Below are 18,753 nucleotides of genomic sequence, written 5' to 3'. Positions count from 1 at the left end.
TTCCATGTCGCTGTGCCATTTGTTTAACTCTTGGAATTCAGGTTCCCTTCATTAACCCCCTCCAGTGCCCTGCCCTCTGGCTTTTCATTAACCACTTCAATCCCTTTATGACGTCTGTAAATATAGGCGATATGGGGAGAGGAGGGGGGGGGGGGGGTTGGGTGCCCCAAACACCTGTGAAATCCATGTAATAACGTTGAGATGTTGAATGGGTCATGGCTTCATGAATGAATGAATGATAAACTATTATAGGTAAGCTCTAAGTAAAGTGCTACAGGCTGCCCCCACTTTGCAGAACAAGCAACAATTATTAAGAGGTTAATTAGCAGTTTCGTTCTGAAAGTCTGTTCATTTGCCTGAGTGAATCTCAACTGGATGCAATTTTTGTGTGTGTTTGGGTTTATGTTGTCCACACCTAGTTGTCAAGCAACCGTGCTGTACAACATTAGGGTACAGTATTTGCCAACATGACCCATTCCAATCTGTAGATGCTCATCCAGTCCTGTTTTTTTCTTTGCATTCTGGGACTTGTAGTCCGAGTTTTACCGTGGTAAAAATCAACTACAATTCCCAGAATGCACAGAAAAAACAGGATGGGATAAGCACCTACATATTGGGGTGGGTCATGTTGGCAAGTATGCACTAATGCTCTGAGTACTTACCGGTAATCTTCATTACTCCTAGTCCTACTGTTCCTCGTCACAGTACTTACCTCATGAGTCCCCTACCTCCAACACAGGCCCTTCTTTTATTTTTTTAATTCCTATAACTCCTCCCCCACACCTACGTCACTCAGTTTCATATAACCATGCCGTAGCATGGGACCTTCCGCGCAGGGAGGGTCGTCAGTACTGTGACAAGGAAGAGTAGGACTAGGAGTAATGAAGATTACTGGTTAAGTAATCAGAACATTACCTCCACGTCCACTCTTCCTCGTCCTAGTACTTACCTCATGAGGTATACCAAAGCAGCAGCGGGGAAAAGTCCCAATGAGAAACAGCCAAAAACAGGGCAGAAAAACACACACCTTTAAAGACTCCAAATTCACCTCCCCACAGACAAAACTCCAACCCCGAAGGAACCAACCCCCGAGTGGGAGACATTCAACCTATAGTGGTTGATGAAGGTGCTCTGATCAGCCCAAGTGGCAGCCCTACAAATCTCCTGTAGAGAACCCCCCCCTTGCATCGGCCCCGGAAGCCACCAAACCTCTGGTGGACTGCCCCTGAATGTGCGCAGGCACAGGTAGGCCAGAAGCCACATAGGCCATGGAGACCACAACACGGATCCAACGGCCAATAGACACCACAGATGCCTCATACCCAGCCCCCGCCGGGCCAAAAGTAATCAGAAGACTGTCATAGTGGCGGAAAGGGGCAGTCCTAACCAAATACTCCAATACCGCCCGCCGCACATCAATGTTATGCCAAGCCACTTCCTCTGGCGTTTGCGGATTTTGAAAAAAGGCAGGGAGAACCAGATCCTGAGAGGTGTGAAACCGAGAAACAACTTTAGGGAGAAACTTCGGATCACAACTCAGCACCACTGAGTCCGGCAGAACCCTCAGGAAAGGGGGGTGACATAACAGAGCCCCAATCTCCCCAAGCCGTAGGGCAGAAGTGATGGCAATAAGAAAGGCAGTCTACAGCGTCAGATGATTTATATCAATCTCGGAAATGGGCACAAAAGGAGGCCCTGAAGGTGACAAGAGGGAGATCCCAAGGTGGAAGCCCCTTATAAGTAGAAGGACGGGAAGAAGAAAAACCCTGGAGTAACTTCCCCACCAACACCTTCCCATCCAAGTGCCCATCAGAGTCCCCCAAAAGGAATTTTATGGAGGCCCACTGAGAGCGAAGCGTGGAAACTGCCAGGCCCTTGTCAAACCCATCCCGGAGGAATTGAAGGATAGCGGGGAGGCCAGCACGTAGGGGAGGGATCCCACACCGCCCACACCAGTCCCGGAAATGGCTCCAATGCCTGCCGTAAGCCTTCAGAGTGGAGGGTCTAAGAGCATTCATCATGGACACTACCACAGGACCAGAGAACCCCTGAGATATCAGCCTAGCCCGCGCAATAGCCACACTGCCCATTGCATCTGGTGGACCCCCAACCACAGATCCCCTAGAAGGGGACAAGGCCACTTCAGAACCAGCCAAGGCTACTGGGATCGAAGCTCCAACAGAGAGGGGAACCAACTCCAGCGGGGCCAGAACGGAGCTAACAACACAGTCACCCTGGACACTCTGATGCGCTGAAACACCTGAGGCAGAAGGGGAATAGGCGGAAACACTTAAAGAAGATCCTGAGACACTGCACAGAGAGAGCGTAACCCCCCAATCTCCCTCGGCCTGAAAACGAGAGCAGAAGAGTGGAACTTTCACCGAGGCCGGAGATGCAAACAGGCCGAGAACAGGGGTCCGAACGTGACACGGATCTCTGCAAAGACCTGGGTCGACAGGACCAATTCACAGAGGAGGGAAACCGGAGGCTGAGAAGATCCGCTCGAACATTGTCCACCCCCCTGATATGTGAAGCCACCAGGGACACCAGATATGATTCCCCCATGCGCCTATCTGAGCTGCCAGCGTATTCAAGGAGCGTCCGGAACCCCCTTGGCGGTTGACGTATGCCAAAGCCGCTGTATTGTCCGTCTGGACCAAAACAGCCCGGCCTACCAGCAACCTCCTGAAGTACACCAGAGCCTGGAGAATGGCACACAACTCTCGCCAATTGGATGATCGATGGCTCTCTTCTGGATCCCACAACCCCTCAGCAGATATATGAGTACCGAGTGTCATCACCATTTTCCCTAATTATACTGAACTTGATGTTATGATATATATTCTGGAACAGTGTAATCTATGCAAACCTTGATAACGCTATGAGATAAGAGTTTGGATCACCAGCACTTACGTGCAATCAATGTAATACATGAGACCGTGTGTCATCACCATTTTCCCTATTTATACTGTACTAGATGATGTGATCGTGCACCCAGGGTATACCGCTCACACATGCAGGGATTGCGACCACTAGGTTTTTATTGCCTATGCCCCTTTAAACCACTTCAGAGGATCGATATATCCTTTAATTCAGTATTCACTACATTTTGGATCCTACCCATCATGACCACGAGCTTTGTCACTCATTATATGGGATCCTTTACTGAACTTGTTTCATTATCCCTAAGCACCAGCATTGCAAACATTAACACTGACTTTTTTCATTGCTTCTATATCATTGCCTCTTCATATGTACGTGGGACAGCATTGTGTACTGTTTCACAATTCGTCAACGATCATATTTTTGGATTACCCCATTTTTCACTTAAACCAATTGTTCATATGTATATTTGTAGGCTACATCAGTCTTACAGCATACACTGACCAAAATGCACCGTTCTCTTATCGAGGGGCTATCCTGGGCAAATCAGTATACGTTACCTATGTATATTTATCAGTCCTATTCAGCTTTTCAGCCTACTAGGACCACAATGCACTGCTCTGAAATCAAGGGCCCACCCGAGGGCAACCAGTCTTCACTCTTTGATACAACATTATAGCTTTTATTGAAGATCACGCACACATGGATCAGACTATTATTTAACTTAAAAAACGACAGTCCAACAAATGGATATGGACACATCCCAACACAGCCATAGTGGTTTGGGTCATACTTCATTTGTTTCCACATAGGTGCTGAACTTTACAGCCCTTAACATGGCAGCGTTCTTTTCAGTCCACCATTGACAATGAAAAAGGACTTCACATCATTGTCATGGATACTGTTAGGGAGAATTCTCATTTTATGGCTAATTTCCCTTACCTATAGAGTCCCCCAGCAGCTTTGCTGGATTTGAAGGGTTTGTTTTTTTCTCCTGCTAAGAGTGAGACTCTTTTTCCCAGTCTTAGGCATTTTTTGGTATGTGTGTTCTAGGCTATTTTTGTGTTTAATGCCTTGGGGTTTTTCTCACCCCCATAGGAACCATCTTTATTCACATGTGTTACACAGCACCCTCCGTGCAGTGACACAGGGGTGTCGTAGCGACCCCCAACCATAAACTCCATACCCTAGGACTGACTACTGTCTCCCAGGGCATGTAAAGTCCCCATTGACTTTACTAGTCAATTTTTATGAACTAAACCAGTACAGCCCATCTTACTATGGAGGTACTGGGAAGGGTTAATAGTTTTTCCCTGGTGTTCATTTTCGAGAGGGTGACGTACAGTCCCTCTCTCAAAAGTTTATGGCTGGTGGCAGTGTTTACTAATGTAAATATTCGACTGCAAATATTTCCCTATGGGATTTTCCCATTGTTCGAGGCTACGACATTTTCTGACAGCCTCTAACATACCTCCGGTATATTTTAATATTAACTTTACTCCGGTAGGTTTTATTTGCCAGAACTTTAATTTAACTTCTTTCTCGTGTCTTTCTCTAAACTCCTAACCCAGGTCGGGATCCTTTGTTCGTCCTTTGGCGGGCTTCTGCCAAGAAGCCCTCCTTTCGGCGCCACTGAGTCTGGGGTGGGTCCATTGTGTGGGAGGGGGGTGTAGGACCCCTGGACAGGGTTGCCTCAGCAACCCATGTCGCACTCTGTCCTGATAGGCTGGAGGGTCTCCCGCCAAGATGACCACTCCACTGTGTGAGTGACAGCTAGGCTGTGTGAATGGGGATCTTTTTGTATAAAGGCAGGGTCCTGAGGACTGGAAGAGCAAGACGTCGCCACTGGAACTAAGAAGCCGAAGAGGAGAGAAGCCAAAGACACCTGCAACGACTGAACCACCGGTGAAGCCCTGCTGCAGTGTCTCACCACTTTTCTCCACACGACGAGAGAAGATCTTCATCTGCAAGAGCCTTCTTCCCTTGAGCTGGTGGGGCCAACCAGTTTGCCAATCACCTTCCTGGACCTGCCTTGGTCGAATCGCCAGTACCCTGTACTCGGAGACCGGATAGCCAGGCACCCGTCCACCCGGACCGCGATTTAAAGGAGCGTACCTTTTATTCGTCGGGCAGCACCGCGGCTGGTTTCATCACTGGGTAGTGCAGTAACTCGAACCTTCCTCCACGATGAGAACCTCTCTTCTATTGCTGGATCCACCGAACTGCAGGAACTACCAGGAACAACCGCCACCGCACGAGCCACTTCTTCATATTAAGGTACATTGTTCCGCCATGCCGCCCTTTTCGTGTGGTAGTGCTAAAGGTGTTTTAAATCCTTTACCTACCTGTTGGGTTGGCCGCCCCTATCTTATAAACCTTGTCTTTCACCTTCTGCATCCACCTTTTCGAAATCGTTAACCAAAGACTTGACTGCAGCTACAAGAACATTTTGCTCCTGGGCCCTTTGCCCTGTACCACTGACTCTGGCACAGGCCTATTGACTCTGGCTAAATTTGTTAGAACTGCCTTCACTAGATTGTTTTTCAACTAGAACTGTGTTGGTGCACCTACTTCTTATAACCACCTTTTCCTTCCCACTTTTTAAACTTGTGCAGTGCCATTTTGCTCGGTTTTCATTTAAGTATCCTCTATGCTAAAGTACTGCCTTGCCTAAACTTGTTCACAAACTTATGGGAAGTGTTGCTAGGGTATGTAAGAAGATATTTCTGTATAACTTGTGCTTTCCCTCCCTTGTGAGAAATTGCTAGAATGCCATTTGTGTTTGGTTTTCACTGTGCCGTTTTGCTCAGTTTTCACTCTTTCTCAAACTTGCCTACAATTTAACTAGGGAGTTGTGTATACTTTTTCTGACTGATTTTAACTTGCTTTATTAACTGTGATCAATGTGTGTAAAATAAATATATATATTCTTTTTAATACAAAGCTTTGGTCAGTGTTTCCTTGTGCCATAAGTGCTGTAGCCCTATTGTGTAAACCCTGAATACTGCTCATCTCCCTCTTGAGATAAGTCTGACTGCTTAGCCACAGCTACCAACTAAATCTTTGTGGTACAGACTGATACCAAAGGGGATTTATTACTCATACCTGTAGTCTTAATCTTCTGTAGTGCTCCCTAAGGGAACTACACAGGATTCTGCCTAACAGATACAATTATAAACACTGGTCTAGTCACTGACTCAGCGATTTCACAAAACTGCTGACGCGTGTCAGGGGTCACTACACCTAGCAGGTAAGGGTCCAGGAGGATGGGCAGGACCATCCCCGGGGCCGTTCACTAACGTTATACGGAGAAGGTACGCTTACATTAATAGAAACGTACGGAATGCATCACAATCAAGCAAAGCACAAAACCGGCACCAGCCAGTTTTTAGCGGTGCAACATGGATGATTCCTTCACCTTCACACGAAGTGATTTGCAGAACGTTTTCCCACAGGTGCACGCACGGCCAAATGTGATTATATCAATATTAGCAAACGCTCACCAAGCTTTTAAAAAAATAGCACCTGTTTGCGCACAATTTCAACATCATTGGCACTAATATAGACTTTAACATTACTCGATAATGATAACAACTTGGCGCCTGTCCAGTACACACATCGAATACTAGCAGCCATAAACAGGCAATATATCAGGACCGGGGATATTGCAGGTCCAGGGATATGCAATGACCTATTGGAACCATTTTGCAATGTGTTTTTGTATAACATTTGTTTCAGGTGGGATTCTAACCCAGGGATGTGAACACAAGGCATCTAATATTGCCTCATACCAGATTCATCACAGTGATGGTAAAACTATTACGCAATGTTTTTCAAGGTGAAATGTCACTTGGCTCAGAGAGAAAAATATGAATATGTTTAATCAAGCGACATGTGTAATATTCAGAGAATTGTTCAGTTGGGTATTAGATGAGCAACACCTTAAACATAGTATACCTGATGTTTCACATCTAATATTGTTATGTGACAATTAACATGCAACTAACTTGAGGTATATTTATTTTATCTTTCTCATTTCCACTTAATCCCACTCTTTGCCCCTCCCTAATCTCTGTCTTCATATATACTGCATACTGCACTATGCCCTGTTTTGAGAAAGGCTCAGCACGAGCCGAAACACGTATCAAATAAAGGGCTCTCCCACAGGAGATTTGTGATTTACAACTGGTTTGCACTCATTTGGCTACATTTGTGTGGAGCAGTCACTGTGTAAAATCCTTACCTATACCTGAGCAGAGAGGACCCCCAACGTAGCCCCCCATCCCCTTCCGCTGGCTTCGGTAGTAAGAGTGGTCACAGGAGGAATGATCAGTGACACCCCAGCTCAGAGATTTGGAGCCCCCAACCACCACTGCAGGGAGACCCACAGCGCTGGGGACACCGAAATCAAAGCCTCGAAGGCTTGAGACGTCGGGAGCCAGTGGGACTGAAGGTAAGACACCAGGGGGCATAAATGAAAACGGGCCCAGGGAACTAGTAACACGCAAGAAGCCATGTGCCCCTGCAACTTCAGCAACAGGCGAGCCGAGACAAACTGCCTCCTGAGAACCTTGCCCAGAACAGCCAGCAAGTGACAGACCCTTTCCAGGGACAGGAACACCCTCCCCATCCTGGTGCAAACCTGTGCACCAATGAAAACTAGATTCTGAGAAGCCTCCAGTTGAGTCTTCTGCCAGTTCACCAGGAAACCCCAGTCCTGCAACGCCTGGCAGACCAATCCGAGATGAGTCATGACAGTCTGCCGACAGGACACTTTGATCAACCAATCGTCCAGGTAGGGAAAAATCTGAATGCCTCGCCACCAGGGGAGCCACCAGCTTGGTGAACACTGTGGGGGCTGATTGCAGTACGAACAGGAGCACTTTGAACTGAAAATGTCAGGATCCCACCGCAAAGCAGAAGAACTTCATGTGCCAGGGCCGGAGAGCCACGTGGTAATAAGCATCCTGGAGATCCAGAGATGTCATCCAATCCCCCTTGAATAACATTGGCAGAATGTTCTGTAAAGTCTCCATTCTGAAGTGTTCCTTCCGGACGAGGCAGTTCGGGGCTTTGAGGTCCAGAATTAGATGATACTTCCCCGAAGGTTTGGGGACCAGTAACACCCGCGAGTAGAAACCCTAACCCTGAACAGGGAGAGGAACGGGCATGATGGCCGCCTTTAACACTAATTCGGAGAGAGCGGCGTCCATGGCCAATCTCTTTAGCCGAGACCTGGGAACCACAGTCCGAACCATGCAATGCTGGACAGGAGGAGACAGGAAATGCACTTGACAACCCCTTTGCATTGTGTCCAGAACCCAGGAGTCGGAACACCACCTTTCCCATACTGTAAAAAACTGCCGGAGCCACCTGCCCACCGGCAAGTCCAAACCGTCGGGACTTATGTGCCGACCCAGGACGCGAAGAGTGTGGAGGACCCCAACACCCCCTTGCTCTCCAAAAAGAATGTGATGAGGAGCCAGGGAAAGACCTGCTGGTCACTGCACCAGCACCAGAGGAAGACTTCTTGGCTGTTGAAGGAGGCTTGCGTCGAAGTTTGTCAGCATGTTTGTCCACCCTAAAATCTTTGTGCACCTTATCCTCAAGGGAATCTCCAAAAAGCCTGGACCCAGAGAAAGGAAGTTTCAGGGCAGCCACCTTCTGAGACTCATCAGTTTTCCAGTCCCTCAGGTGCAAATGCCTCCGGGCAGATACACCAGCCCCCATGGCCATGGCTGAACCACACACCCCATCAAAAGCCAGATCGGCCAAAAGTTCAACCTGTCTCTGCATGTCTGTAAGCAAAGGGGCACAATCAGAGCATTCAATGACAGCCTTCTTCAATTTCTTGAAACCATTTAGCACCGTTTCAGCTGTGTAGGAAGAGTAGACATTCGCTCAAAGGGCCTGATGTGCCCCTGCATGAACCTTCTTAAGGCTGGAATTGACTCGGTGGTCCACTGGATCCTGGAGGGCCACCTCCTCAGCTGACATAGAGGAGTGACCCACCAGGCTGGCGAGGATATTGTCGACTTCAACTGGATCAGACAGCAAAGTCTCGGCTTTTAATGGGTAAAGTTTGGACATGAAACGGGCCATTGCAATCTTCTCCGGGTCGTGCCATTCCCGAAGGATTTTATCCCGATATCAGAAACCAATGGCAACACCATCCTAGGGGTATGCCTATACTGCCAAATAGAATGGTCGGCCCCCTCAACCGGTACCAGGGGCTCTGAAAATACCATGCAATCCCCAACTTGGGCACAGACCTCCTCCACTCCCTCTCTGTCCAGATACTTCCCATCTGCATCAGCCGATGATGCACATGAAGAGGCTGATGACTCAGTGCCAGCAGAAGACGAGGAGGACAAGGAAGACAGACGCCTGCGCTTGTGTCCATGAGTATGTGCAACTCCCTCTACGATGCTTAAATAGCTTCTCCTTTCTGGTCGGGGAAATACGCTTAGCCTTCTTCTTTCGCTTTCAGTATAACTCGCGAGAAGAGGAAGATGAAGAAGAAGAAGACAGGACCAGATGCCTACTCTTTGCAGAATATTTACCCATGTCGAGTATTTCCAAAAACAGTGACCAAAGGAAGCCTGCTTCACCACCAAAGCCCTCTGTACACTGAACCAAGGCTCCACATACAACCAATTTCCCACTTGCCTCTCCCACATTCAAATAGAGGCCAGAAAGACAAACAATCAATAGGAATAACCACAATCAATTCCTATGGCAACCCCGCTTGCAATACCAGAGGCGGAGCCCACCCGCCTCCGGAGCAACGTGGAGAGAGAGAGAGAACAAACAAAAAAAAGGGGAACCGACAAGCTGCACACAGCCGCCCGTGCAAGTACGGCCACGCGCCAGGAACACATGCCCCCAAACTCTTTGCCTTAACCCGGGTCCGTTTCCAAGAACCCGGGCCGCGATGCCCTGCGCCGGCCATAGCCCAGCAGAAACCACGGACGGCAACCTGACTTGACCGTGTTCCGTGCCCTGCAGGGAACCCAGGAGTCTTGCCACACTTGAGGGAGCCGAAGGCTCCGCCACACAGCCCCAGCAATCGGAGCGCCGCAGCGCCCTGCGCCAGGAAAAAAAAGAAGGCCAACCTGCGGGAGGCAGAAAAAATTAAACTGAGTAACGTGGGTGTGGGGGAGGAGTTATAGGAATTAAAAGAAATAAAAGAAGGTCCTGTGTCAGAGGCAGAGGACTCATGAGGTAAGTACTGGGACGAGGAACAGTGGACGTGGAGGTAATGGGATACAATGCAGAGCCACAGAACCTGGAATATTAAGGACACAGTTGGCTGGATGTAGAGATGGGGGATATAGAGCGTTACAAGGGTGGGGGCGCGGGGAGGAAAAGCCACAGCCAGCCCAGGACAGGGACGTTACTCAGCCATGCACCCATTGAAGCTATACTGCTGTTATTTTCCAATAATATGACATTCCTGTCCTGACTGCAGTTTAATTCCTGGGTTGCACTGTGAGTTCTTTCCCTGCCTTAATTCACCTTTGAGAGTACATTTGAACATGTTACATTTGGGGTATACTCCTACAAGGAGACTTAACCGGGCCTTTTTTAACATTTTTAAAACTCTCGACACAGGCGAAAATAATAGTGACAGACGCATAATTAATGGTGGCCAGGCACTGCACACTGTTTATTCCCTCAGCCTCCAGGCTGATGGCGAGAAAGGTAATCATGCTATTTCGCAAGCGTCCCAGAGGCACTCAGCCCACTGCCAATAGTCTGGAATGATGCTTAAGTACTGCGCTATCCAGCTAACCGTGCTTGAGCGGTTGAAAATCAATGACACACTTATCTACAAACCAGGGGTGACATCCAATAAAACAAGTATCTCTGAGTGCGCCACAGCTGGCTCGCTTGAGTGCAAAATGGGAGAGCTACAAAGTGTATGACACATAGTGCCAGCCTCGGGAGTTTGATACACACATGTGCCTGTCAACAAATGCTGATTTTTAGTCTTTGCTATTAGGTGGGGCTATACGCCACCTGTAAACCGAAAATATTGCATTAGAGTACAGCTAGGGAGAAATGGCATATGAGGAGGGACACAAAGCTTGTAGGTGTTGTTTGGGTATTTACCCAACCATCGACTGCTCATGGTCATGCTAATCCCTATGGCAGTTTGCAGCCACATCCTGCCCTCCCCACCCAAAACACACCCTATTAGGAGCTCTTTGAGCTAGCTTTATCATCAAAGCCTCATCATCAAACCTATGCTCAAAGTGGCTGCTAGTGTTTTTACAGAGCAGTCTTCTAAGATTTAACTACTTCATTGGAGCTGTAAACTCACCACTGCTGTAATAAAAATGTCTTAACCAGGCCTGCCTTCAGCAACTCGATTTATAAGCACTATGCGGTCCTTCACTGAAGTCCTGTTAAAAAGAAGCATTTGAAAACCAACAGTTTTGGCTTGTGTAAAAGAATTAGACATTTACTAGGCACTGCTTATATATGTCCAGGTACTTGCACCACTTTGCAGCTGCTACAATCGATTGCCAGATACTACCACTATGGTAGTGCCTGGCAAATACCTTTCCCAGGCCTACACAAAAGCCAAACTGTTGGCATTGCCAATGCTTGTTGATATTGTCACACCAAGAAATAAATCTGTATGACTGAGTTAGTGAAATTGTCATCCGCAGGGGAAGCCAGTGAAGCCAACAGACACCAACAAAACTGTAAGTGTGGCATGGGTGGGGTGTAGAGCAATTACTCTACTCCAGAAAGCCACCGCGACTCTACCTTACCTTTACATAACGTAAACTGCCAAAAACTAACAGAATTGCGAAGGATTGCATGTGCCACACTTGGATGGAGTTGTAAATGTTAGCATGTGCCACACTTAGATGGTATACCACCAGACACTCACTGACAGTCTAGATCGCTGCATAAAGATTAAGGAGACCATTCTCAGCTGGATCAAATCTTACCTTACTAACCACCACAACTTCATACAAATGAATTCCTCTAGATCACCAACTCTACCCATCATCTGTGGAGTATTGCAAAGATTCATTTTCCTCACCCTTAATATTCAACCTTTACATAGTCCCTCTCGGAGTGACGATACAAAACGTAGATGTGGGTCCTGTGCCTGCTCGGTCTAGAGACCCAAGCTACTCTTCACTGATGACACCCAATGAAGTCAAAACATGTCCGGGGGTGCTTGTGGTCTCGTGCAGGTGGGTTGTGACCTAGCAGTCCAGGCTGTACTGCCTCTTTGGGGCTGGTGCCCAGCCTGATTTGAATATGGTCTTTCCCCTTTCTGTAATGGCTTGACAGATGAAGAACAATGGTCTGGAGGGGTGCTGTGAGCAATTGCCGATCAGCACGGGTATGCCCAGATGTGGGTCCCATGCCTGCTGAGCCCAGAGACCCAAGCTACTCCTCACTTATAATGCCCAATGAGGCTAAAACATGTCTGGGGATGCTTGTGCATTTCGGGATGATCTGCCCCTTGGGGTGGGACCAAGCCTGATTTGCATATGGTTTTTCCCCTTTCTTTAATGACTTGGCGGAGGTTTGCCCAGAGCAATTGCCAGAGGGTTAAGATGAATTCTAAACCTTCCAGCCATCACCTCTTTGTTTTGTGCTTCTTCTGATCCGCCACATATGGTGTCATGTGTGGGATTATGACAATTTAATACAAAGTTGGCCCCAATGATAGTTTCGACAGAACCTAAAACCACTATAATTAGGTAAGGCCTGAGTTTTCATGTCTTGAATCCCAAGATTATTCTATTCGAAGAGTGTAGAGCGGAATGACTATAAAATATTTAGTCACTCAGGGCAATGGATACTTGGGTGGGACAAGCCTGTTCTTTGCTTAAACCTCCACATAGGCATTCCTCCCAGTTTTACTGTTTACATATTTCCAAAAACCAAACTTTGGCAGAAAACCAGAATAATAATTCTTTCCCTTTTTCACTATGAAGAAGAATTCCAACTCATTCTCCTGAATTATTCCAATGAACCTATAGAAATACACAGGGGGGAATTGCTAGCATATCTTCTATATGAAGTCCTCAGACCAGAACCATTGGATCACAAAACCAGCAGATAGAGAAGTATAGAAAATATGGTCAGGCTGGGTCTTAGAGAAAATCCCCCAAACACCCCCCCAAAAGAATCAATTTTTATCACTGATTTAGAGGAAGTGTTATATCCCAACGAAATTCATGAAGAACCTAACATCTCCGTAAAGAATATAGAGACTAGTGGTTCCCCAGGATTCAAGGAGGTCTCTTCCTCAACAGAGAAGGAACATTCTGGAAACCTCAATGGCACATCTGTGAGGACTTTCTACCAAAGCAAAAAGGTCATAGAAAGTAAGGAAAAAAGGGGAAACAAATTGCAAGATGCCTCCCAATACCTTTGCTCTTCCTTCCCTTTCACAAAGGGACACAAATGTTACTCATGTGGAGAGGATGGACATCCTACTAGACACTGTGCTCTACGTTTTCTCTTTCCTCCTCCATCATTACAGAGAAAAGATCCAGAGATAATTCAAGACACAGACTAAGAGCCTTTTTTCCTACATTCTATATGCTGAAAATACACAAGTTTTCACTTTGTGAAGAAAAGGTCCATCTATTTCTCTCTCTAAAAATACACGAACCCAAAACCAAATAAAAAATCAATATCTATATGCGGTAACCCAGACCATTTATAAAGTCCCCACCACTGTTCACCATAAAATAGTTTGGGCCCAGCTTGATACTGGGAGTGAGGTATGTGCCATTCACCCGAGAATACTATCCTTGGGCTGGGAAAAGTCCATCAAAGGACCGGCACATAATATTCATGGAGAGGTTCTAGATGACCTCTTTACTCCAATATCGTTCACCATTTTGGGAGAAACCTTACATATAGAGGCAGCCATTATCTCTAACCTACCTGAATATGGAATTCTGGGTAATGATGTCCCACAAGTCCATCTGTGGCTGACTGAGATCGCCAAAAAGGAGTTTAAAACGAATCCCCTATTTTAGTTAATGAAATAAGCTTGCAACATACAATACTAATATCAGTGGTAGAAACAGGTTTCCCTGAAGAACTGATAATAGATGCCAATTCTCCATATTTTGGTTAACAACTACTCAATGATGCCATCTCAACAGCCCCCTCTTCTCTCCTACATTCCTGGGAGCTATCTATCAGTCACCCGGAAGTACCTATGTGGAACGGGGAAATAAGAACACCTTGAACACCAGAAAAGATAACTACGTCTGTTCACTGGTATAAAACAAAGAGTAATGAGGAAGCAGGGGAAGCCAGTAAACTAAGAGAAAGTGTATGTGATGAATTGCGGGATTCTGTCACTTCTCCCCAGAAGGGAGCCTTTCCCTATGAGGCTAGGGAGGTGTGGCCACTATTGAATACCCTCCTTAGGGGTAGAGGCAAGAGGGACCTCACCGGGAGATTCTCCCCCTCCTGAGGACAAGGATGTGTGGCATCCAATGCAGAACAGAAGCCCAGGTGCAGATTCAGACAAGTGGCATCGGAACGCAGAGAAGATGCCTCGAACACAAGGCATCCCAATCCTGAGCAAGGAATAAGTGGTGGTGTGATCACGACCAGGCTATGATGGAGCAGTGGGCCTCTAAACAATGTTGACATCACTAACACTAAGCAAGAGGAAGCAAACCGAAAGAAGGAGGAACAGCGAATCTGTATGGGAAACAAAAGAAAAGCGAACCTGACAAGTGACAGAGGGGGCCCCAGCCTGTTGTGCAGTCCGGTGACTTTATCCCTAACCAAATTAGGTAACGGGGAAAGCGGGAGACCCAGAAGGGGGACTGAAGATAATAACTGGAATGCTCATACTCGTCCCATCAAGATAAAGCGTTGAGAGTGTATAAAGAGAGTAAGAATCATTACTGGAATGTTCATACTCATCCCAGCAAAGACACAGTATCAAAAGTATGTGAATAGAACAAGAATCATTACTGGAACGCTCATACTTGTCCCAGTCCAGATAAAGTGTCAAGAATACTTGAAGAGAGTGAATCTGTTACTGGAAAGCTCTTTCTCATCCTAGTCAAGATAAAGTATTAGGAACAGATGACAAGAATGCTAATTATTACTGGAACTCTCATACTCATCCCAGTCAAGATAAAGTAACAAAAGTGTGCAAAGGGAGTAAGAATCATTACTGGAACATTCATACTCATCCCAGCAAAGATGAAGTAACAAAAGTGTGCAAAGGGAGCAAGAATCATTACTGGAACATTCATACTCATCCCAGCAAAGATGAAGTATCAAAAGTGTGCGAAGACAGTAAGAATCATTACTGGAACATTCATACTCACCCCAGCAAAGATGAAGTATCAAAAGTGTGTGAAGAGAGCAATAATCATTACTGGAACATTCATACTCACCCCAGCAAAGATGAAGTATCAAAAGTGTGTGAAGAGAGCAATAATCATTAGTGGAATGCTCATATTTGTCCCAGTTCAGATGAAGTTTCAAGAATATATGAAGAGAGTGAGAACCATTACTCAAAAGCTCTTACTCATCCCAGTCAAGGAAAAGTATTAGGAACAGATGACAAAAATGAGAATCATTGCTGGAATGCTCAGACTCATCCCTGTCAAGATAAAGTAAAGAGAGTGAGACTCATTACTGAAGAATTCATACTTGTCCCAATCAAAATAAAATGTAGACAATGAGAAAAGGGAAACCTTTAAAGAAGAATGAGAAGGAAAGAACAGGGATAAACATGCTAAGTTTATAAAAGAGAGAGAACAAGTAATCAAGGGGAAAGGACACTTGAAACCTGGAAGGATCCGGCATAAGAACTGTGTGTCTTAATAAAAGTATTTACCAAGAACTACTTAAGGATACGTCATTGAACTGAACTTGGTGAAGAACCAGCACACAGGAGAAGGGAGTCATTCTCCTGGATGCTTTTTGTTCTAATAGTGGTAAGGTTCATTTGAACAGTGGGTGGATTTTCATTTGGACTCTGATGACTGACAAGTACCTTAGTTAGTTTGGTTAGGTAGGTAACTCCCTTAGCATAGGGAGAGTTAAGAGTTTTCCCTATTTATTTAATAAACGTCCATAGTGAGATGGAAGATACCTGTTCTTCTTCTGACCCACCAAAGGGCATAAGCAAAGAGAACATCAACTACGTTTTTAGTGTTTCTAACTGAAAACAGTAGACCCCATTAGGTGGAAATGAACAATTCCAAGATTCATCTGGAATCAACCTTTTGTCATAGCAGTGCAGTAAATGCACACACCACAAATGCCTCAACTGGACCCAGTAGACACAATTAGCAAATGTCGAACAGGATTTTTACAGTGCCTACATTACCAATGCTAATGTGTGTCCTTGATCCACTGAAATAAGTAATGTCTCAACATCTTGACACAATTGCATACCTGGAGATTCAGTTTTATAACACGTCCGTCTGAAGGCACCAGGGCACGTTAAGGATGAAATGGCGAGTAGTCATCTTGTAAAGGCTGGGCGGCAAACTGGCATTTAGCGAGGAGGTGCCTTCAAATACTCTGCTGTACAATGGTCAAGTTTTTATTCTGCGGTTGCCACACCAGGACTGCAGAGGGAAAACATCAGAATCCAATGTCAGTAAGGCCCTTCCATAAGCAATCAGCCGGATAGCAGAAACAAAAACAGTTCACATACTCCAGCTGTTCATCGAGAGTCAAACACAACTTTTCTGATTAATATTCTTCTTTAAGGAATTCCTTTAACACTGTAAACATCATTTTACTAAATGTACCACTTTCCATTAAACAATGTGCCTTTTGGATGATGTCATATCTTTATATAATGTTAAACACAAGAAGAATATGTGCTGTCTTTCAAAAAATAAATTAACTAATACAAATGACTTTCTGTATGTATACAGACATATTTCACGTTAGAACATGCAGACATATACAAATTATATATTTTAGTATTCTGCAAAGAGATGATAGAAAGAATGTTTATTCCAAGTTATCGCATAGAGTGAGGCAAATTTGCTGACAGGCCTATACTTTACTAAATTGCCACTACCAGTAGCACACATATAGAGCATTTTTCATTCATTCATGTAACCACAAAATGGTCACCTTCATTTGAACTCTTGTTAAACCTAACTGATATGTTTTATTTAGTCCTCAGCTATTTGAGACAAGGAAAGCAGGTGTCGGCATTCTGTAAAACAGGTCCCATTATCAATCAGCAACGAATCCATTAAAAGATATGAATAGATACAGCTGTGCGTACGCAAGACAAAGGGCTCGTTTTAAAACACCAAGAAAATAGATAAATATTGGATGCAGCTCAATTTGATGAACTTGTATGTTTTTTTCTAATTTCTTTATTGCTTTTCACAGGTTATCCATAATTGCACAAATAACCATTTGAACACAGAGAAAAAACAAAACAAAAACCCATAAAAGTACAGCTTGCAAACGTAAACCCCCCGCATCACCAACCCATATCTCCCTCCCACCAAAATATCTGCCACTCCTTGCACCACAAAAGAGATCTCAGACTGCCATCTTTTCATGGGGGTCTGACGTCAGTGGGATAAAGCAAACTGCCCAATAACGATGCCCACTCTATTATATGGACTTGTGTTTTTAAGAGAAGGAGAAGGTCACAATGTTCGGAGGTCTGGTGAGCCAGGAATAACAACTTGGAATGGCTGAGGTTTTACATAGGACCTGAAACTTGACTTGATACAGAAATAAGGCCTCTTGTAAAATATGTAGCTGTCCATTAAGGAGCTTATTGAAAGATTCTTCTTTCAAAAAAGCAGATATCTTTGTTGCTACTAGAACCGTAGCAACACAACTAATTCATTATGTATTATTCAGTAAAATGTGTACCAAACAAATGCATTTGAATTGACAAATAATGAAATACATTTTTGGCACTAAATCTGGGCTCAATTTGAAAACCAAAAATACATTCTAAATTCAACGGAGCATCCTCAATCACATTCACATAAGGATATATCAAAATGTATGAATTACTCATAAATTTGCATCCTTTGTTACAGAAACATGATGGATGTTTGAGGTCAGAATTTTCTTGCAATTCTGAACACATAGATCTTATTAATTTCACAGGTTTATACAAGAAATTATAAGAGACATATTTCAGTCCAATTTGACCACCATTCCTGATTGGGGGGCTAACTCGCAGCTAAATACATCCACTCATATCGTAAAATACGTTGGCTCAACCAAAGCAAATAGGAGGATTGTAGTGGGTTCAAGAAAAAGGAACCAGTCATAGGCTCTGTCCAATTAAAAATTGCCATATCAAGTGTATGTTGTATGGGTCAAGTTTGTTGGATTTTTCAAGTTAAACAGATAGCGAGAAAGGGCAGAAAAGGAAGGGAGCCTTCTCAACAGGAGAAAAGCAGAATGGGCTTCCACCTGTATAGAGCTGACTGAGTCCTTCTTAAGAAGACCTTTTCCTGAGAGCTGAATGTAGAACCTTTTCCCAAGACAGATCCAGATTATCTGGGAAAGAGTTGGGCGCATTGGGACAGACTGAAAGGAAATGCTTACCTGGTGGAGTTGCTTTGAGCTGTTGATGTCCTTATGTGTCACCGGCCTTTGAAAAATAATCCAAAAATGAATACAATAACCACAGAGCATTTAGGTAAATGTCCCAAGAATGAAGTATATGCCAGAGTGTACTTAAAACTATTGTAGGATAATTCTGTTTACAATCTATGCCACTAAAGGGAGAGTGGGCCCGTAAATGACATTTTCTGGAATTATATTTAAAATAGATTGTCCTAAAATGCAAAATTATGCAGGACACATTTTATCTCTGACAGTAATCAGTTGTTAGTTAAT

General features: G+C 45.0%; 1 protein-coding gene across 2 annotated transcripts in view; it reads right to left on the bottom strand.

The window, feature by feature from the left end:
• The window catches only part of SGMS2 (sphingomyelin synthase 2), a 448,152-nt gene that overhangs the window by 321,071 nt on the left and 108,328 nt on the right, over positions 1-18,753 (bottom strand). For both annotated transcript variants that reach the window (XM_069630859.1, XM_069630861.1), the window contains exon 2: positions 16,309-16,484. The gene's annotated coding sequence lies outside the window, so the exon portion shown is untranslated. The remainder of the gene's footprint in view (positions 1-16,308; positions 16,485-18,753) is intronic.

The sequence above is a fragment of the Ambystoma mexicanum genome, chromosome 6q (genome assembly GCF_040938575.1).
Source record: "Ambystoma mexicanum isolate Mex_15411 chromosome 6q, UKY_AmexF1_1, whole genome shotgun sequence".
Lineage (NCBI taxonomy): Eukaryota > Metazoa > Chordata > Amphibia > Caudata > Ambystomatidae > Ambystoma > Ambystoma mexicanum.
This window is presented reverse-complemented; position numbering and strand designations above follow the sequence as displayed.